General features: G+C 36.6%; 2 non-coding genes across 2 annotated transcripts; both read left to right on the forward strand.

The window, feature by feature from the left end:
- Window positions 1-4,069: 4,069 nt before the first annotated feature.
- On the forward strand, window positions 4,070-4,142 carry TRNAR-UCU (transfer RNA arginine (anticodon UCU)). The gene has a single exon. It is a non-coding gene; the product is annotated as a tRNA-Arg (tRNA).
- A 15,135-nt stretch (window positions 4,143-19,277) lies between these two features.
- TRNAR-UCU (transfer RNA arginine (anticodon UCU)) lies at window positions 19,278-19,350 on the forward strand. Its single transcript has one exon. It is a non-coding gene; the product is annotated as a tRNA-Arg (tRNA).
- The last annotated feature ends 107 nt before the right edge of the window (window positions 19,351-19,457 follow it).

The raw sequence follows: 19,457 nt of genomic DNA on the forward strand, positions 1-19,457 counted from the left end.
CTTCTTACACTAACTTTGAGAGGAGGATAATGCAATTTTTTTTACAGATCATTAAAACAGTTACAAAAAATTAACAAAAATAATCAAAATATCATGCATACCACAACACAACAACACAATGATTTACGTGGGGATAACCCTTTCGGGAGAAAAACCCCACACTCCAAAAGTGGCTCAATATATTATTCAACAATCAATAACAAATTATAATATACTTGTAGAGAAATCTCTTTGCAGGAGTACCACTAATCAGAGACTCAGAGGTAACTCAATCACCATAAGACTCTTACACACAACCTCTATCTCATGCACCTAATATATAGGAGATACAATACAAGAAACCGTCAAACGGTATTACAAAACCTTGGGCTAAAACCACCCAATAAAGTACAACCAACCTTATCTCCCTTTTAGATGCCCTATGATGTGTTAAAACACACATCAACACGTGCCCCTCCCTTTTACAACTCATTTATGTGTCCAATACATTTTATATTTCCTATTTTCAGAGTACAAACTTTTGCAGGACATAACTTGAGAATCGTGTGTCTTATTGATGAACCGTTTGAAGTGTCAGAAAGCTCGCGAAGTACTCTATTGCCTCATAAATCATTACACTGTTTATGCCCACTTTTCAAGTTATTTGGGGCCTCTAAAACCTTGTCCTGAAAATTAAATTTAAACCTTTCATTGCACCCCTCTAAAATGGAAACTTTAATATCTTCAAAACTAGTTGTGATCTTACGACGTAACTTTACCATAATGCTTATCTAGCCAACCAAAAGCTTCAGGAAGAATTTCACACCATTTCATGCTCAAATAAAAACTTACTATAAATAGTAACCTCATGTAAATGCAAGGTTGAGACACCATTTTCACCAACAAGATTCACCTATTTGTGAGTTGGAGAATTAGATGGATATCCTTACAAATTGCTAAGGTATGCAGATAATAAACTCAACTTGATATAACTCTATAGACAAATTATTGAGGTTAACAAGAAATGAAAAGACATGAAGAAAACTAGTATTCCCTTTCTCATCAACCTTGGTTATCATAGTTGAAGGTCATTCTCAAATGCTCAAAACATTGAATGCTCATTGGTGAAAATTAATCTATACCTTGGCATCACATGGTTACCATATGATAGGAAAGATTATGCCAAAAATAATCTGAATCTTAGCCCAAGGTATTACCATTATTAGGAAATTGCATATATTTTGGGTAGATTGCAAAGATGATTATGAAGTAAGAAGAAGAGATTGGATCAGGTTCACCTTAGAGAAAATCAATCAATTTAGGCTAGGATGGGATATAGCATTGAACATCATCATTCAAACTTGATAGATCCAATTGACTTCAAATAGATTTAACTACAACCATTACTACCTATCAATTGGACAAATTTGGAAGTGAGGGATTTAGGTGAAATAATTGCTCATATTATCAAAAGGTCAGTGGAATGGGTAAGGAGGAAGATGCTCGAGTCTATGACAAATAGGCCTACAAGAAGAAATAATTCTTCAAACAAGAGAGATGATAAATAGGGAAGTGCTTCTTCTTCCACTATTTCTCAACTATTAGTTTCTCTTTCTAATTCACAACAAAATGTTCAAGGGGATGGTAATGATGAAGATCTGAATAAGAAGGATGACTTAAAAAGTACGTGTGAGAGAGATTCAAGGATAAGGAAAAAAAGATCTAAGATTAAAAATAAGTCATTATATCCAATTGTAGAAGTGGTTGAAGAAGAGATATGTGCAAGTCTTGAAAGTAATCCTAATGGTGAAGAATCAATTACCATTATTTCTCCTTCCACTCTTATCTCATCTCCTCCTCATGATATGCCATGTTCTTCTCCACAACCTTTATTTTTACTGATTAATGATATGATTTCTAATGAAAATCCTTTCTTAGGCATCCTTAACCCATCTACACCAATAGAACCACTAGCTATAGACATCGCAAGTTCTTTGCATATGCATGCTCCATCTTGGTTACAACAAAGATTTCCTAAGAAAAGGAGTCACTCAGCTAGTTATCCTCGAATTTGATCTAGCAACCAACTTGATCCATAGATCTAACTAACCTAAGAAGATCAAAGTTGCATTGAGGTTTACAATTGATCCTTCATCGGGGAACATGTGCACAAAATTAGCTCAATCTATATCAGAAAAGAATGTGGATGGAGCTAGTGAAGTTTACTTTGATGTCACTGAAATAAATTTTCTCTTCAATGCACGAAGGTGATATTCATAATATTTTTCAAATATCTACAACTAAGTTAGTGCAAAGGATAAATAAATAAAAACGTACAAAGGATCAACTAAAACAAACTTACAAGTTTCAATGACTTCCTATATCTCAAATCTATTGTGGATACATTTTCCATGCCCATAGATGCAATTCCTACCTCAACAATTCCTCTTTTTGAAGATGTTTTCAAAAAGGAGGTTATAGAGAGTGTTCATAGATATCAATCACATGGGAAAGTGACTAGAAAAAGTGAATGGGCCAATGAGAACAAATGCCTTAGTTGTCACTAAGAAAATCGAAGAAGTTTATAAAGAAGTGGTCACTTAGAAATAAGGAATTACAAAGGAGGTAAAGAACATTAAAGATACAAAATTCACTTGGCATGGAATTTTCAAAGACCTCCAAGAGATGACTGGGATGGATAAAAATATTTTGATTGATGAGAATATTTTCTCAAAATTGGAGGAAAACCAATGTAATTTGTGGCTACCAAGTGTGGAATGAAAGCTTACAACTATCAACTAGATTCTACTGGAATAAGAGAAGCTCTTAGCAATCTATGGACAGGTCAAAGTTAAGATTCAAAATGATCTTTTGCCAATCATCTCAAATTCATCAATAAAGAAAAGAATCCAAAATATGGACATTCAAGATATAAAGAGGAGTTTTGAAAGTGTGATCAATGCATAAATGTTTGATGGACGTGCTTTTGATACATAAATTATGAATAAATTGAGTAGCATCTCTATCTCTCTTGATATATGTAGCAGCCATATATTTGATTATAATAAAAAATTGATGGATGTTAAGAAGAATCATTCTAAATGGGGGCTAAGGATGATTAACATAATTTTCCTTAGAAATAAGGTCATGATTCAAGTTGTAAATTCATTTAGGATATTCAAAGATAGATCATCTTCACTTTGAAAAAGGAGGTATAATCAAGAATTGATGGATGGTAAGTAGAATCATTCTAAATGGGGGCTAAGGATGATTAACATAATTTTCCTTAGAAATAAGGTCATGATTCAAGTTGTAAATTCATTTAGGATATTCAAAGATAGATCATCTTCACTTTGAAAAAGGAGGTATAATCAAGAATTGATGGATGGTAAGTAGAATCATTCTAAATGGGGGCTAAGGATGATTAACATAATTATCTCTAGAGATAAGATCATTGAAAAAAGAGGTCACAATGCAAGGCGCTAGATTAATTTACATTTTTTTGTTACACTTAAGGGCCTTTTTGGACTCCTAAAAAGATACACAAGAAAGAAAAATATAGCTAAATTCAATTTCACTATTATACACACTTTTTTGTTCCACAGACCTGTTTGTCAATTTAACGAAACTATCAAATTATATATATTGTTCCACAGACCTGTTTGTCAATATTGCACAGCAACAGAATAATCTTCCACAGACTAATGGAAATGGTCTGCAGCTGTATTTCTACAGAGAAAGATTGCATTTGACAGGAATCGAGGAGGGGCTGATGCGATTGCACGTCTGTTTCGTCGGGGAGGTTTCATGATATGAATATACACATTAAATATACTGCATTTGAACTCGTCCCATTTCATGATATGAATATATACATTAAATATATTGCATTTTAACACCAAGGGAAATCAGTTGAACATTGAACTAAAATTTAACGGGATGCGATGAATTATCAATGCTATTTCTCACAATACTGTGGAAAAGGATTCTTTCTTCTCAAAATGCTCACGAATACTGGGATCGTTAAAAAATTGCGGGTGCATAATTATTTTGTCATCGTATATTACTTTTATTGAGATTAAAAACCGAAGCGCCCGTGGCCTAATGGATAAGGCGTCTGACTTCTAATCAGGCGATTGTGGGTTCGAGTCCCACCGGGCGTGCATGCATTTTTACGTTTTTCTCGTTTCATCTTCAGTTTCAGAAATTTCAATTTATCAGTTTGTAAGTATTTTATTTTTTTTCTATATTTTTTCTCATTTTTAATAATGAGATCTTTGAATTCAATTTTCTATAGCATGGCATATGGAAATTCAATTAATGTGGAAATTCAGTTTATTAGTGTGTAAATATTTCTGGTTCTTTTATATTTTTATTATTTTAACAATCTTTTTTCAATAAAATTTGGTTATTTATTATTGAAATTTATTCTTTATTCTTTTTTCTTATAGACATATTTTTCAAAAGATTAATTGGATTATTTCTTCAAACATATTCATTATTTATTGGTTCTTCTCTACCATATAAAATGACTTGTATTCTTTTCCACAAAATTCCTCAAATTCATTAGTTAGTATGAAAGCTAACTCTAATACCAATGTAATATACAAATAAACTAATAATCAACCTAAAAATTATTTAAACCCTTTTTACAAATATTGTTTAAATTGAATTTAGAATCATTAACCACTTATAGAGAATCCCTAATTTCTCTTCCACAATTTGTTTAAGCTAATAATATTTATTTCTGTGATCATTTTTAATAATATATCCAAAATTGTTCAAATGTGATTTCCAAATTCTAGTTTCATTAAAAGAGAATCAACATACGCAATGCTCTTTTGGGATTGGTGGTCATTGTAAGAAGAATGTGCATAAAATGTATTTAAAGAAAAGAGCTTTGCGTCCTTCATGCCCAAGCTAGCTGTCTTGAATACACCAATTAACAGTGCATGTTTTTTGCGTAAGAAACAGAGCATGACCACAGACATACAAGAAAAACAAAGAGCCAAAACAAGGAAATCTCAGCTGCCTAAAGTTTTGCATAGATCCTTTTTTTTTTTTTGAAGTCTCCAATATGATTGTTTTGCTTCACAGAATAATGGGTAATGAGGAATCAAAAGTCTTCGAAACATGGACGTGTCTTAAAAAAACAAAGAGCCAAAACAAGGAAATCTTAGCTGCCTAAAGTTTTGCATAGATCCTTTTTTTTTTTGAAGTCTCCAATATGATTGTTTTGCTTCACAGAATAATGGGTAATGAGGAATCAAAAGTCTTCGAAACATGGACGTGTCTTAAATAACTATCATCTTTAAATAACTATCATCTGTACAAAGGATCAATTTATTGATTGGGCAAAAATCATTAGCGATAATTGGCATAACGAGTTAAACTGTTTTGAAGAGAGCCAACATTTCTACATGGCCTCTTTCCTCTTTTATGCAGTTGCAAGTATGAGGACATGGCTAGGGTTCAATACAAGAGGGGTGTACAACAATACTTCACAATTATAAGATTTTTAGGAATGGTTGCAGCTAGAAGAAATTTATAAGCATTTTTTGAAGGGTAAATGATACCCATTTTACCAGAAATGAGAAACGAGAAACCAGAAACCAGAAACACAATGGCAATGTGACCAGAAATGGAAGTTTAAAACGTTGCTTATAAGAAACGGATTTTTAATATATATATAGGGGCCAAAAAGTGGCTATGTGAAAAAAATAGCCTTCTTCACTCGCCTAAAAACACAAAAATCCGTGTTGACTTTTTGCTTGGCCTGGGTGTCAGTACACCTTGGCCTGGTAATTACCTATGCAAATTGGATATCTGATTTTTATTTATAATTTTAATTTAAAAAATATATTATATGTTACATATTATATAATATATAATATATTATTATATTATATAATATGTAACATATAATATATTATATATGTAACATATAATATTATATATTTCTACATGGCCTCTTTCCTCTTTTATGCAGTTGCAAGTATGAGGACATGGCTAGGGTTCAATACAAGAGGGGTGTACAACAATACTTCACAATTATAAGATTTTTAGGAATGGTTGCAGCTAGAAGAAATTTATAAGCATTTTCTGAAGAGTAAATGATACCCATTTTACCAGAAATGAGAAACGAGAAACCAGAAACCAGAAACACAATGGCAATGTGACCAGAAATGGAAGTTTAAAACGTTGCGTATAAGAAACGGATTTTTAATATATATATAGGGGCCAAAAAGTGGCGATGTGAAAAAAATAGCCTTCTTCACTCGTCTAAAAATGCGAAAATCCGTGTTGACTTTTTGCTTGGCCTGGGTGTCAGTACACCTTGGCCTGGTAATAACCTATGCAAATTGGATATCCGATTTTTATTTATAATTTTAACTTAAAAAATATATTATATGTTACATATTATATAATATATAATAAATTATTATATTATATATAATGTAATAATATATTATATAATATATATAATGTAATAATATATTATATAATATATTATTACATTGTATATATTATATAATACGTATTATATAATATATTATTATATTACATTATACTATAATATAATAATATATTATATAATACGTATTATATAATACAATATTATATTATATTATATTATATTATATTATATATAATACAATATTATACTATATATAATATAATGTAATATAATACAATACGTATTATATAATATATTATTATATTATATATGTTATTTAAAAATAATTTGAGTATAAAAATTGGATATCCGATTTTTTGAGACTTATATATTTCGACAGTGACAGCCCGTGAGTCATTTTTAACTCACGGGCCGCACGATTTCATCAAAATCCGATATCCGGTGTTTTGGCAAAAAATTGCTAAAAAATAGATTGAGAGGTACGAATTTTATCGTTTTCAATCATTTTCATTCATTTTTTGTATTTTTTGTTAATGTTTATTTGATTTTTCATTGAAAATATGGTTTTTTTCATGAAAACTAGGTTTTTTTAAATCAAATACCTAATTGTTTAAATTTGTTAACTAAATTTAATTGTTTCCATTTAATTAGGTTAAAATGGGGGATAACAATGAAAACACTGACCAATCACAATTGCAACAACCAAACCCTCATTTGCCAAACCTCCCTCAATTTAGGATTTGATTGCACAAAATTTGAATGAATTGAGGGGGATTGCAGAAGTATATCGTAGGATCCCTCGTCTAAACCCAATGTTTGATCCTCTCACGCTGATCATAAAAAGTATGGAAACCATGACTGAGGAGCACAATGCCACCCTTTTGTGGCAAGATTCTATGAGGGAAAAATATGCAGATGGCTTGTCGTATAAGGATATCAAGGATCTCGAGATATCCAAAGCCGAAATCGTCTCATTGTTTGTCAATCCCCGCATTGATCAACCCGTAGATCCCCAAAAACCAAAACTTTCTATTAAATGGTGCACAAATGATGGGATTGTGAAAAACTTTTGGGATCGTTGGTGGATGGTTTTCGACAAACCACCCAACAACAATCTTGATATCCCCTTCTATTTCATTAAAAAAATGTATGCTGAGTTTGTTTTACGCAAACATGTGAACTACTTTGACATCCAACCTTTCCAGGGTGTAGGTTTAGGTATGCCCCAAAATAGACCTGGGGTAGTCAGAGTAGTCCAGGGCCCATATGTCCCCCCTCCTCCTGTTGATCCCTCACCTGCAGTGTAGCATCTTGATATCATTTGTGAGGCGGCTTCACGAACCATTCACTCTTTGAGTAGCCTTTTGGTTTCTCAGGCTGCGTTGGTAGCTCAGCCTACTCTTGATGGTAGCGGTGCATCCGATGGCATTGACACATCATCCTCGGCTCCACACATATGCGTGCTCCATAGTTGTGTCATGTGTGGGCACGTATGCTTGGGTCCAGTTGGACAGCCCGTTGATCCTCCTGTGGACAATGCAGATTATGAGGTGCATGAGATGCATGATGCACCATACATTATTACACACTTGAGGATACCCTGAGGAGTCCTCACATGCTAGAGGCAAGGAGGCAGCGTCATCATACATTGATGATGTAGTGGTAAGATTTGTATTTTTACAGTTCATGTTATATTTTAATAAAATATTTATAAATTAGATAATATTAAGTACTAATTTTTATTTACATGGTCTATTTAACAGTTGATGACTGAGGATGAGTTGAGATAGATTCAGGAGGGCACCTTGTCGGCCATTTGATTCGGCCTTGATAGCTTGACGGTACATATATTATTGCACCTAGTCATTTGTATTTTATTGTACATACATGCTCATCATTAATATTGGTATTAATTAGATTATGTAGTAACTTGCATGTATATCTTATTTTACTCTTGTAGGGCACAAGCAGCACGAGTGCGAGGCAGTGTGATTTAGGATCTGGTAGTGCAGTTGGAGACAAGGGAAAGGTAATTGAATGCAAATATGATTGAATGAATAGTTTAAATAACTTATAGTGATTATACATGTCTAGACATAGATTGATAGTTTCATATAATTGTTGTGTATATATACAAAGAATTCTTGGCTTCACATCCTTGATGACTACACCCAGTATACCTGAAGAAGAAGAAGAGATGCCTCGATTAGATGTGTGTTTATTTTATTTTTTGATTAGTAGATATAATTTGTTATTATCAGTGACAATTATATGCTAACTTGTATCAATGTCATATTTCTAAACATATGTAGGTTGTGTATGAAAAGATTCAAAACATACCTCCTCTACCGAAGACATACATCAAGAGTCCTGCAAAGCTGAAGAGAAAACGTGGAGATGAGGTAAACATGAAAAGTTCAATTATAGTTCATTTTTATGTTAACTTTTCGAATGTGAATTATATAATATAACTAATATTAATCGTGGTTTGTTTTTCTTGTGCAAGATCCTTCAGAGCCGAGCAGTGCGGCGAAGAGGATCGATTTTAATGATCCATCAACAACTTAGGATGTTATAGATAGTTTTGGGATGCTTACATGTCTAGTTGGCATGTATATTTTGTATATGGACATACATCCACGTATTTAGACATACATTTTGTTTCAGTTGGCGTTTATGCCATATTTGTGTATGGACATACATTTGTAATCATTTGACATTTTTATATATACAGAAGTTGATATTCGATCATATAAATTGTTGCTCATTTGTGCATGGTGTTATCATGGAAATCTTTAATCTTCATTCCAATAATTAACAATGGTTAATAATGGCTATTTAATGAACAATACAATTCATTTCATTTCATCATGAGTGTTGTTTTTATAATGAACAATATAATTCATTTAATGAACAATACAATACAATTCATTTAATGAACAATACAATTCATTTAATCAACAATACAATACAATTCATTCAATGAACAATACAATTCATGAGCAATACAATTCATTTAATGAACAATACAATACAATTCATTTAATGAACAATACTTGATACAATTCATTATTACCTTATGCATGGTCCTATTTTTCCCCCCACCTCAGTCGAACGCTCGGGGTTTTATTAGGGCAGCAATTTTTTGGTTGACGAAAAAATCATCAGTCTCACTCAATTGAATGTTGTCGCGTGGCCGATTTCTTGTTCTGCTCGTCACGATGATGAACCGTCGGCTCTGACATGTCCAGTTAGGCATTATTACCCTATGCATGCTCCTATTTTTCCCCCCACTCGATCGAACGCTCGGGGTCATACCCTACCGACGTCGTCCCTTGAGCGCCCTAAGTGCTCAAAATTGTCAAACTTTGACGGGCCCTAACTCGAAATCCGTGGCACTTGTGAATGATCCATTTGAACCTGCGGGTCCATGAAAGGGGTCCCTACAAAAGTCTATCTCGGTTTTTCAAGTTGCCCTACGATTTTATTAGGGCAACAATTTTTTTGTTGGCGAAAAAATCGTCAGTCTCACTCAATCGAATGTTGTCGCGTGGCCGATTTCTCGTTCTGCTTGTCGCGATGACAAACCGTCGGTGCCAACATGTCCAGTTAGGCATTATTACCCTATGCATGCTCCTATTTTGCCCACCCACTCGATCAAACGCTCGGGGTCACACCCTACTGACGTCGTCCCTTGAGCGTCCTAAGTGCTCAAAATTATCAAACTTTGATGGGCCCTAACTCAGAATCCATGGCACCTGCAAATGATCCGTTTGAACCTACGGGGCTATGAGAGGGGTCCCTACAAAAGCCTATTTCGGTTTTTCAAGTTTCCCTACGGTTTTATTAGGGCAGCAATTTTTCTGTTGGCGAAAAAATTGTCAGTCTCACTCAATCAAATGTTGTCGCGTGGCCAATTTCTCGTTCTGCTCGTTACGATGACGAACCGTCAATGCCGACATGTCTAGTTAGGCATTATTACCCTACGCATGCTCCTATTTCCCCCCCCCACTCGATTGAACGCTCGGGGTCATACCCTACCGACGTCGTCCCTTGAGGGCCCTAAGTGCTCAAAATTGTCAAACTTTGATGGGCCCTAACTTGGAATCCGTGGCACTTGCGAACGATCTGTTTGAACCTACGGGGCCACGAGAGGGGTCCCTACAAAATCCTATCTCGGTTTTTCAATTTTCCCTACGGTTTTATTAGGGCAGCAATTTTTTTGTTGGCAAAAAAATCGTCAATCTCACTCAATCGAATGTTGTCGCGTGGCCGATTTCTCGTTCTACTCGTCGCGATGATCAACCGTTGGCTCTGACATGTCCATTTAGGCATTATTACCCTATGCATGCTTCTATTTTTCACACCCACTCGATCGAATGCTTGAGGTCATACCCTACGGACGTCGTCCCTTGAGCGCCCTAAGTGCTCAAAATTGTCAAACTTTGACGGGCCCTAACTCGGAATCCGTGGCACCTGCGAATGATCCGTTTGAACCTACGAGGCCATGAGAGGGGTCCCTACAAAATCCTACTTGGTTTTTCAATTTTCCCTATGGTTTTATTAGGGGAGCAATTTTTTTGTTGGCAAAAAAATCGTCAGTCTCACTCAATCGAATGTTGTCGCGTGGCCGATTTCTCGTTCTGCTCGTCGCGATGATGAACTGTTGGCTCTGACACGTCCAATTATCCATTATTACCCTATGCATGCTCCTATTTTTCCCACCCACTCGATCGAACGCTCGGGGTCATACCCTACCGACGTCGTCCCTTGAGCGCCCTAAGTGCTCAAAATTGTCAAACTTTGACGGGCCCTAACTCAGAATCCGTGGCACTTGCGAATGATCCGCTTGAACCTACGAGGCCATGAGAGGGGTCCCTACAAAAGCCTATCTCGGTTTTTCAAGTTGCCCTATGGTTTAATTAGGGCAGCAATTTTTTTGTTGGCAAAAAAATCATCAGTCTCACTCAATCGAATGTTGTTGCGTGGCCAATTTCTCGTTTTGCTCGTCACGATGATGAACCAAAAGTTCTGACATGTCTAGTTAGGCATCATTACCCTACGCATGCTCCTATTCCCCCCCCCCCACTCGATCGAACGCTCGGGGTCATATCCTACCGACATCGTCCCTTGAGCGCCCTAAGTGCTCAAAATTGTCAAACTTTGGCAAGCCCTAAATCGGAATCTGTGGCACCTGCGAATGATCTGTTTGAACCTATGGAGCCATGAGAGGGGTCCCTACAAAAGCCTATCTCGGTTTTTCAAGTTGCCCTATGGTTTTATTAGGGCAACAATTTTTCTGTTGGCGAAAAAATCTTCAGTCTCACTCAATCGAATGTTGTCGCGTGGCCGATTTCTCATTCTGGTCGTCACGATGACGAACCGTCAGCTCCGACATGTCCAGTTAGGCATTATTACCCTACGCATGCTCCTATTTTTCCCCCCCACTCGATCGAACGCTCGAGGTCATACCCTACCGACGTTGTCCCTTAAGCGCCCTAAGTGCTAAAATTATATATAAACAAGCATTACACTGTAGACACATAATGATCATCAATATTTCCATGTATTGTATACACATAATTACACTTGCATGTGACATCCATGAAGGGATATGCAAACATGATTTTTTTTTTCATTATCAATACAACTACACCAATGTACTCATGTATAGATACATGGACATTATCATCAATATAACTAAACCAATTTGCTCATGGACATTGTATATCATCATAATAATGTTACATCAATTCACATCCATATACAAATACAACATCCCACTTCATCTGCATCAGACATCCTCATGTCCTAAGAGAAAAGCTTACGTACAACAATGCCTGCATATAAATGAAGACCAAAATAAGTAACCTTTTTATGCGGAATGAATGTGCTACAAGAAACAAATTATAACACTTAATACAAATTAGCTTGGCAAATTATAAATAGATCATTTGAAACATTTTTAAGATGCACAAGATTGTATAATTACGAAACTTACCAGTTTCTTTGCAAAGTATACAAGCATAATTTTGAAGAAAGACGCATGTTGATTAAAGCCCTTCTCACTACATTTCTCTACATGGTTGAAGACGATGGTAGATATGGTCATTTCTAAATAGCAATACATTCACTTGACTTAATGTTTATGCACAAAATTTTATCTCATTAATGCACAAAAGAATATGTACCATCACCAAGAGAGGGTCTTGTCAACAACGAATGATCTAGCATGAACCTGTATATCATCAAAAATCATAATGTGATACTATTGTATATCATCAAAAAGACCTGCATGAGCATAAAGGTTTTGCGATAATTATATCATAAAAAATTGCCAGATAGTGTTCTCCAATAACAAAAATTGTAAAGCTCATCAAATGCATGATAATAAGTCATGTTGCAAAAATATGTCCCTTCCGATTATATCGTGTACCCGCTATGTGCATGCAAAAACTGTGTTGCCAAAAAAAAACGTTCATCAATAGACCTGCATTTTCAACACATCCTTAATATACACGTAACAAACTTGATCATTAAGGTTTAATGATCATTGTTTGAAATGAAATGCATGGTAAAAAAAAATAAGGCACCATTAAAGACCTACTACTCAAGTGTGCCTGAAGGGTCATCTCTTTGTTTAAGAGTATCTAGTATTGCTTCATGATCAACATTAGTCATTGTCCATAGCTCTTTGGTCTTTGGTTTTGCTTGATGCTTCAACAACTTGACATTTGTAGCTATAATAAGGTGTGAATACATTATAATGGTTTTGTGTCTCTCATAGTCTTCAAATGCAGGTATGCCATTCTTTCTAATCATGTATGTTCGTAACCAAGTTCCCACAACAACAATTGAACCTGTAGGATATCTGAGCCCGTCATCATTTTTCACTGGTTGTGTTAGCTTTTATTTTCCCTGTACACATCGTGCCAACCAATATTCTGATCTCTCTTCATTCCCTTGCGGTATAACAACTGCAAAAACATGTCCTGGTTGTACAAGATCTGATAGACGATCATACTCAAGTGAACTTTCCATGTCATCGTTTGACAAGGATATTGTTTGAGATAAAGGAGTTAGAAAGTGGGGAATCCACGTATCAACCCACTCACTTGACTCGCACTGATCCCAATCACACTGAACACAACTCTGACAAAAAAAAGCCAACGCTCGTGTCCAAATGGTCCATGTACTTGCATCTGAGCTGAGAAATGAATGCATCTTTGAAGAATCTTTAATTGTTTGACAATCCAATCTATCTCCCACTATTCCCTCTTCAACCAACCAAAAGAATATACTCACTGCTAAACCAAGAGTACCTCCATGTGACAATGCTGAACTACACCAATCAACAATAGAACGTGCACCAGAGAAATTTGCACCTGAAATCCTCAATTGCTCTTTAACTGGAGCTCTCTTGAAACATGCACCTGCTCCATCATGCTCTCCCTTCCCATGCCCTACCTCAAAAAAACACCAAATATGAGGTATACGCCTCTCCACATGCATTCTACTCAACCAATAAAACATACGGGCATTCTTGAATTGACCCGTATAGTTATCTGACCATATTATATGTCGGTCAATTGTAATATCTTTCTCATGCAAGAACTCAAAAAAATTCTCGAAAGAATGTTGCACATACTCAGAGGAGTGTGATCTATCATCACTCATATAAAAATGATACTCCCTGATTATCTTCCTGTCCTCTTCTGTACTATCAGGAGCATGTCAATATGTAATGTGAACAAAAATAGCAATCTGGATTGAATTGTAGTACTGAGACTGTACCTCGTTTTGTGGTTGTAATGTATAGTTCTCTGCAAAATCAACCACCGATACAATAGTGCCAATCGGGAAAGAGTTCTTACACATCCTGAACTGTTGATCCAACCACTGAGACCTATGGGTGTGCCTTGCATACTTGTAGAAAATATTTTCTTTAAAATCAACAATACTCACTTCTCTTAAGACTAATTCGCATCTAGAACCTTCACCTCCACTCTTCAAAGTATATTTCACTGTCTCGTATCTTTTTTTCTCAACATAATTCTTTCCAAACTCGTGTTAGTTGCCCTCATGAAAGCATGAAACAAACTTTGACAACCCACCGCATTCTAAGCACTTCTCATTCAAACAATCATTTCTATAGAAATAGCAGCCATCATCTCTAGGGCATAAAAATAGATCTTGCAAGTCTCTTGATGATCTCGGAAATAGCATTGCACCACACTCCTGCAACATCTCATTAGTATGCATCGTAGAACGAATATGACATAAAAGTTCATGGTACATTGAAAACTCCACATGGTACTTGCAACAACAGGTATTGCGAATCTTAAGAGGAACACAATAAAATGGTTTCAAAGATTCAAAGGCCCTTTGTGATATTTGCAAAGTTGGATGTAATTCACAAAAAAATTTGTACAACATTGTTTGGCTTGATTCCAAGAAATGTTTGGGATGCGGTGTGCGGTCTCGATTATCGATTCTTAATTTCAAAACGTCCTTTACATTGGGTGACACTCTAGAATTAGAGTGCCAAAATTGTTGAATCTCTTCCTTCACATTGTCAGTCAACTTTCTATCAACATGTGGAAGCCTCCCACCAAATGCCCATGTATCTTGTTGAAGTGGATCGTCAAGTCTTTGTCATCGTGCAAGTGCTCTATCCAAAGTTTTATGGTTTATGTTAAAATCAACACAAGTTTGTCTCATTTGACAAGCCTTCCTCAATTAATGGCTTGCTAAGGAGGTTGTAATCACTCTTCGAGCGGCTCTCTTATCTCTTTCTTTGGTATTCTTTCCAATAGAATTGAGAGCATCAAATAGATTTTTTGTAATAATAGAATTTCTCTCCATCTTCTTGTTCATACGAATCTTCAATTTGTTTAGCAATGGTCTCATCTTTATCATCTTTAGCAATTGAACAAAGAGTTGGCATTGCTCGGTCAATGTCTTATTGCTAAAATTTTGGTTGAAAAGTTGTGTAGCCCACAACCGAACAGTTCTTGTTGACCTCTTGCCTTCAAGATTCACAATAATGTTCTCATCGATTTCAAATAACCATTTTGGGGTTCTTGAAGGTCTTGGATTTGGAATTTGTCTTTCATCCATGAGAGGGTCTTCATTTTTAAAGTAATTAGGTGTTACATATGGTTCACTTGGTTGAGCAATTCCACCTTCAATGTTAAAGTTTTCCACATTTTCACCTCCTATGTCAAAATTTTCCACATGTTGAGCATTTTCATTATCACTTTCAACATTTTCAAAATTTTAAATATTTTCACTTTCAAAATCTACAATTTCATTTTCAATATCTTGTGGCACATTTTCAAATTCAATTTCCTCTTCAGTTGAAGTAACATTAGCAATATTTAACATACCTTGTCTTCTCCTCCTATGACATTCTCTATCTCTTTCTCTATACACTTCAATTTGGTCATTTGAAAGTTTTCTTTTGCGTTTAGACTTCCGATGACTACTACTACCCATTTCCCTCTACACATATGCTCCTACGTGATTGACAATGTAAGTTTTCACTTTAAGAATCTCCCAAAAGCACAAATTTGTCTCTACCTGTTGAAAACCTGCAATCCTCGACAGAAAACAAAATATGCAGACTGTGGGCTGTTGGAATCTACAAAATGGCCCATAAGGCTTTTTTTTCTTTAATTTTTGTACTAAAATCAGATATCCTATTTCAGTACAAAAATTTGTGGTCCCCACAAATTTTCCCGTTGCCGCCTTTTATTTACTAAACTGCCACATGGCAGAAATCTGATATCCGATTAAATCCGATATCGGATTTTATTAGTCATATTTTAGAGAGAGAGAGAGAGAGAGAGAGAGAGAGAGAGAGAGAGAGAGAGAGAGAGAGAGAGGGTCATATGGCATCCCATGAACCCTTATGACCTCTTAGGACACCATATGACCCCTAAGGACAACATACGACCCCTTATGACACCATATGGTGTCATTAGGGGTCATATGGTGTCCATAGGCGTCATATGGTGTCCTAGGACACCATATGACCCCTTAAGACACCAAATTGTGTCATTATGGGTCATATGTTGTCCTAAGGGGTCGTAAGACACCATATGACCCAAAGCAACCTAATATGGTGTCATTAGGGGTCATATGGTGTCCTAAGGGGTCATATGATGTCTTAAAGGGGCCATATGACACAATATGACCCACTAGGACACAATATGACCCATAACGACCAAATATGATGTCTTAAGGGGTCATATGGTGTCCTAAGGGGTCGTAGGACACCATATGACCCCTATGGACACCATAGGAGCCCTTGTGACACCATATGGTGTCGTAAGGGGTCATATGGAGTCCTAAGGGGTTGTAGGACACAATATGACCCCTTAGGACACAATATGACCCAAAGCGACCCAATATGGTGTCGTAACGAGTCGTATGGTGTCCCAAGACACCATATGACCCCTATGGACACCATAGGACCCCTTAAGACACTAAATCATGTTGTTAAGGGTCATATGGTGTCCTAAGGGGTCATATGGTGTCCCATGAACCCTTATGACCTCTTAGGACACCATATGACCCCTAATGACACCATATTGGGTCGCTTTGGGTCATATTATGTCCTAAGGGATCATATTGTGTCCTACGACCCCTTAGGACACCATATGACCCCTAACAACACAATTTGGTGTCTTAAGGGGTCCTATGGTGTCATTAGGTGTCATATAGTGTCCATAGGGGTTATATGGTGTCTTGAGACACCATATGACCCCTAATGACCCAAAGCGACCCAATATGGTGTCATTAGGGGTCATATGGTGTCCTAAGAGGTCATAAGGGTTCATGGGAAACCATATGACCCCTTAGGACACCATATGACCCCTAACGACATGATTTGGTATCTTAAGGGGTCCTATGGTGTCCATAGGGGTTATATGGTGTCTTGGGACACCATACGACCTGTTATGACACCATATTGGGTTGCTTTGGGTCATATGGTGTCCTAAGGGGTCATATGGTGTCCTACGACCCCTTAGGACACCATATGACACCTAACAACACGATTTGGTGTCCTAAGGGGTCATATGGTGTCCTATGACCCCTTAGGACACCATATGACACCTAACAACACGATTTGGTGTCTTAAGGGGTCCTATGGTGTCCATAGGGGTCATATGGTGTCCATAGGGGTTCATGGGACACCATATAACCCCTTAGGACACCATATGACCCCTAACGACACAATTTGGTGTCTTAAGGGGTCCTATGGTGTCTCAAGACACCATATGACCCCTATGAACACCATATGACCCCTAACGACACCATAAGACCCCTTAAGACACCAAATCATGTCGTTAGGGGTCATATGGTGTCCTAAGGGGTCGTAGGACACAATATGACCCAAAGCGACCCAATATGGTGTCATTAGGGGTCATATGGTGTCCTAAAAGGTCATAAGGGTTCATGGGACACCATATGACCCCTAACGACATGATTTGGTGTCTTAAGAGGTCCTATAGCATTGTTAGGGGTCATATGGTGTCCATAGGGGTCATATGATGTCTTGGGACACCATATGACCCCTAATGACACCATACTGGGTTGCTTTGGGTCATATTGTGTCCTACGACCCCTTAGGACACCATATGACCCCTAACGACATGATTTGGTGTCTTAAGGGGTCCTATGGTGTCGTTAGGGGTCATATGGTGTCCATAGGGGTCATATGGTGTCTTGGGATACCATAGGACCCCTTAAGACACCAAATTGTGTCGTTAGGGGTCATATGGTGTCCTAAGGGGTTATATGGTGTCCCATGAACCCTTATGACCTCTTAGGACACTATATGACCCCTAATGACACCATATTGGGTTGCTTTGGGTCATATTGTGTCCTAAGGGGTCATATTGTGTCTTACGACCCCTTAGGACACAATACGACCCAAAGCAACCCAATATGGTGTCATTAGGGGTCATATGGTGTCCCAAGACACCATATGACCCCTAATGACACCATAGGATCCCTTAAGAAACCAAATCATGTTGTTAGGGGTCATATTATAGTTGTATGCCATCCTTTCTCATCAACCTTGGTTATTATAGTTGTATGCCATTCTCAAATGATCAAAACAATGAATGTTCATAGGTAAAAATCAATCTATACCTTTGCATCATAAGGTTCTCATATGATAGTAAAGATTATGCCAAAAATGATCATAATCTTAGCCCAAGTTATTACCATTATCTAGAAATTGAAGATTTTCGGGTAGATTGCAATGATTATTATGAAGTAAGAAGAGATTGGATGAGGTCCACCTTAAAGAAAATCAATCAATTCAGGCTAGGATGGTATGTAAGTGGTATTGAAGATGAACATTTTGACTTGATAGATCCAATCTACTTCGAATAGATTCTGCTACAACCATTACCACCTATCAATTGGGTAAGTCAGGAAGTGAGGGATTCAGATGAAAGAACTACTCATATTATTATAAAAGGTCAGAGGAATGAGTAGCGAGGAAGATGTTTGAGTCTACGACAACTAGGCCTACGAGTAGAAATAATTCTTTGAACAAAAGAGATGATAAATAGGAAAGTGCTTCATCTTCCACTATTTCTCAACTTTCAGTTTCTCTTTCTAATTCACAGCAGAATGTTCAAGGGGGTGGTGATGGTGAAGATCCGAATAAGAAGGATTGCTTCAAAGGTATGTGTGAGAGTGAAATCAGTTGAACATTGAGCTGGGATGCGATGATTTATCAACGCTATTTCTCACAATACTGTGGAAAAGGATTCTTTCTTCTCAAAATGCTCGTTAAAAAATTGTGGGTGCATAACTATTTTGTGATCGTATATTACTCTTATTGAACTTGGAAATTGAAGCGCCCGTGGCCTAATGGATAAGGCGTCTGACTTCTAATCAGGCGATTGTGGGTTCGAGTCCCATCGGGTGTGCATGCATGTTTTACGTTTTCTCGTTTCCATATATGGGATCTTCAGTTTCAGAAATTCAATTTATCAGTTTGTAAGTATTTTTAGTTTTTCTATATTTTTTCTCATTT

Source organism: Cryptomeria japonica, chromosome 3, assembly GCF_030272615.1.
Source record: "Cryptomeria japonica chromosome 3, Sugi_1.0, whole genome shotgun sequence".
In the NCBI taxonomy this organism is placed as follows: Eukaryota; Viridiplantae; Streptophyta; class Pinopsida; order Cupressales; family Cupressaceae; genus Cryptomeria; species Cryptomeria japonica.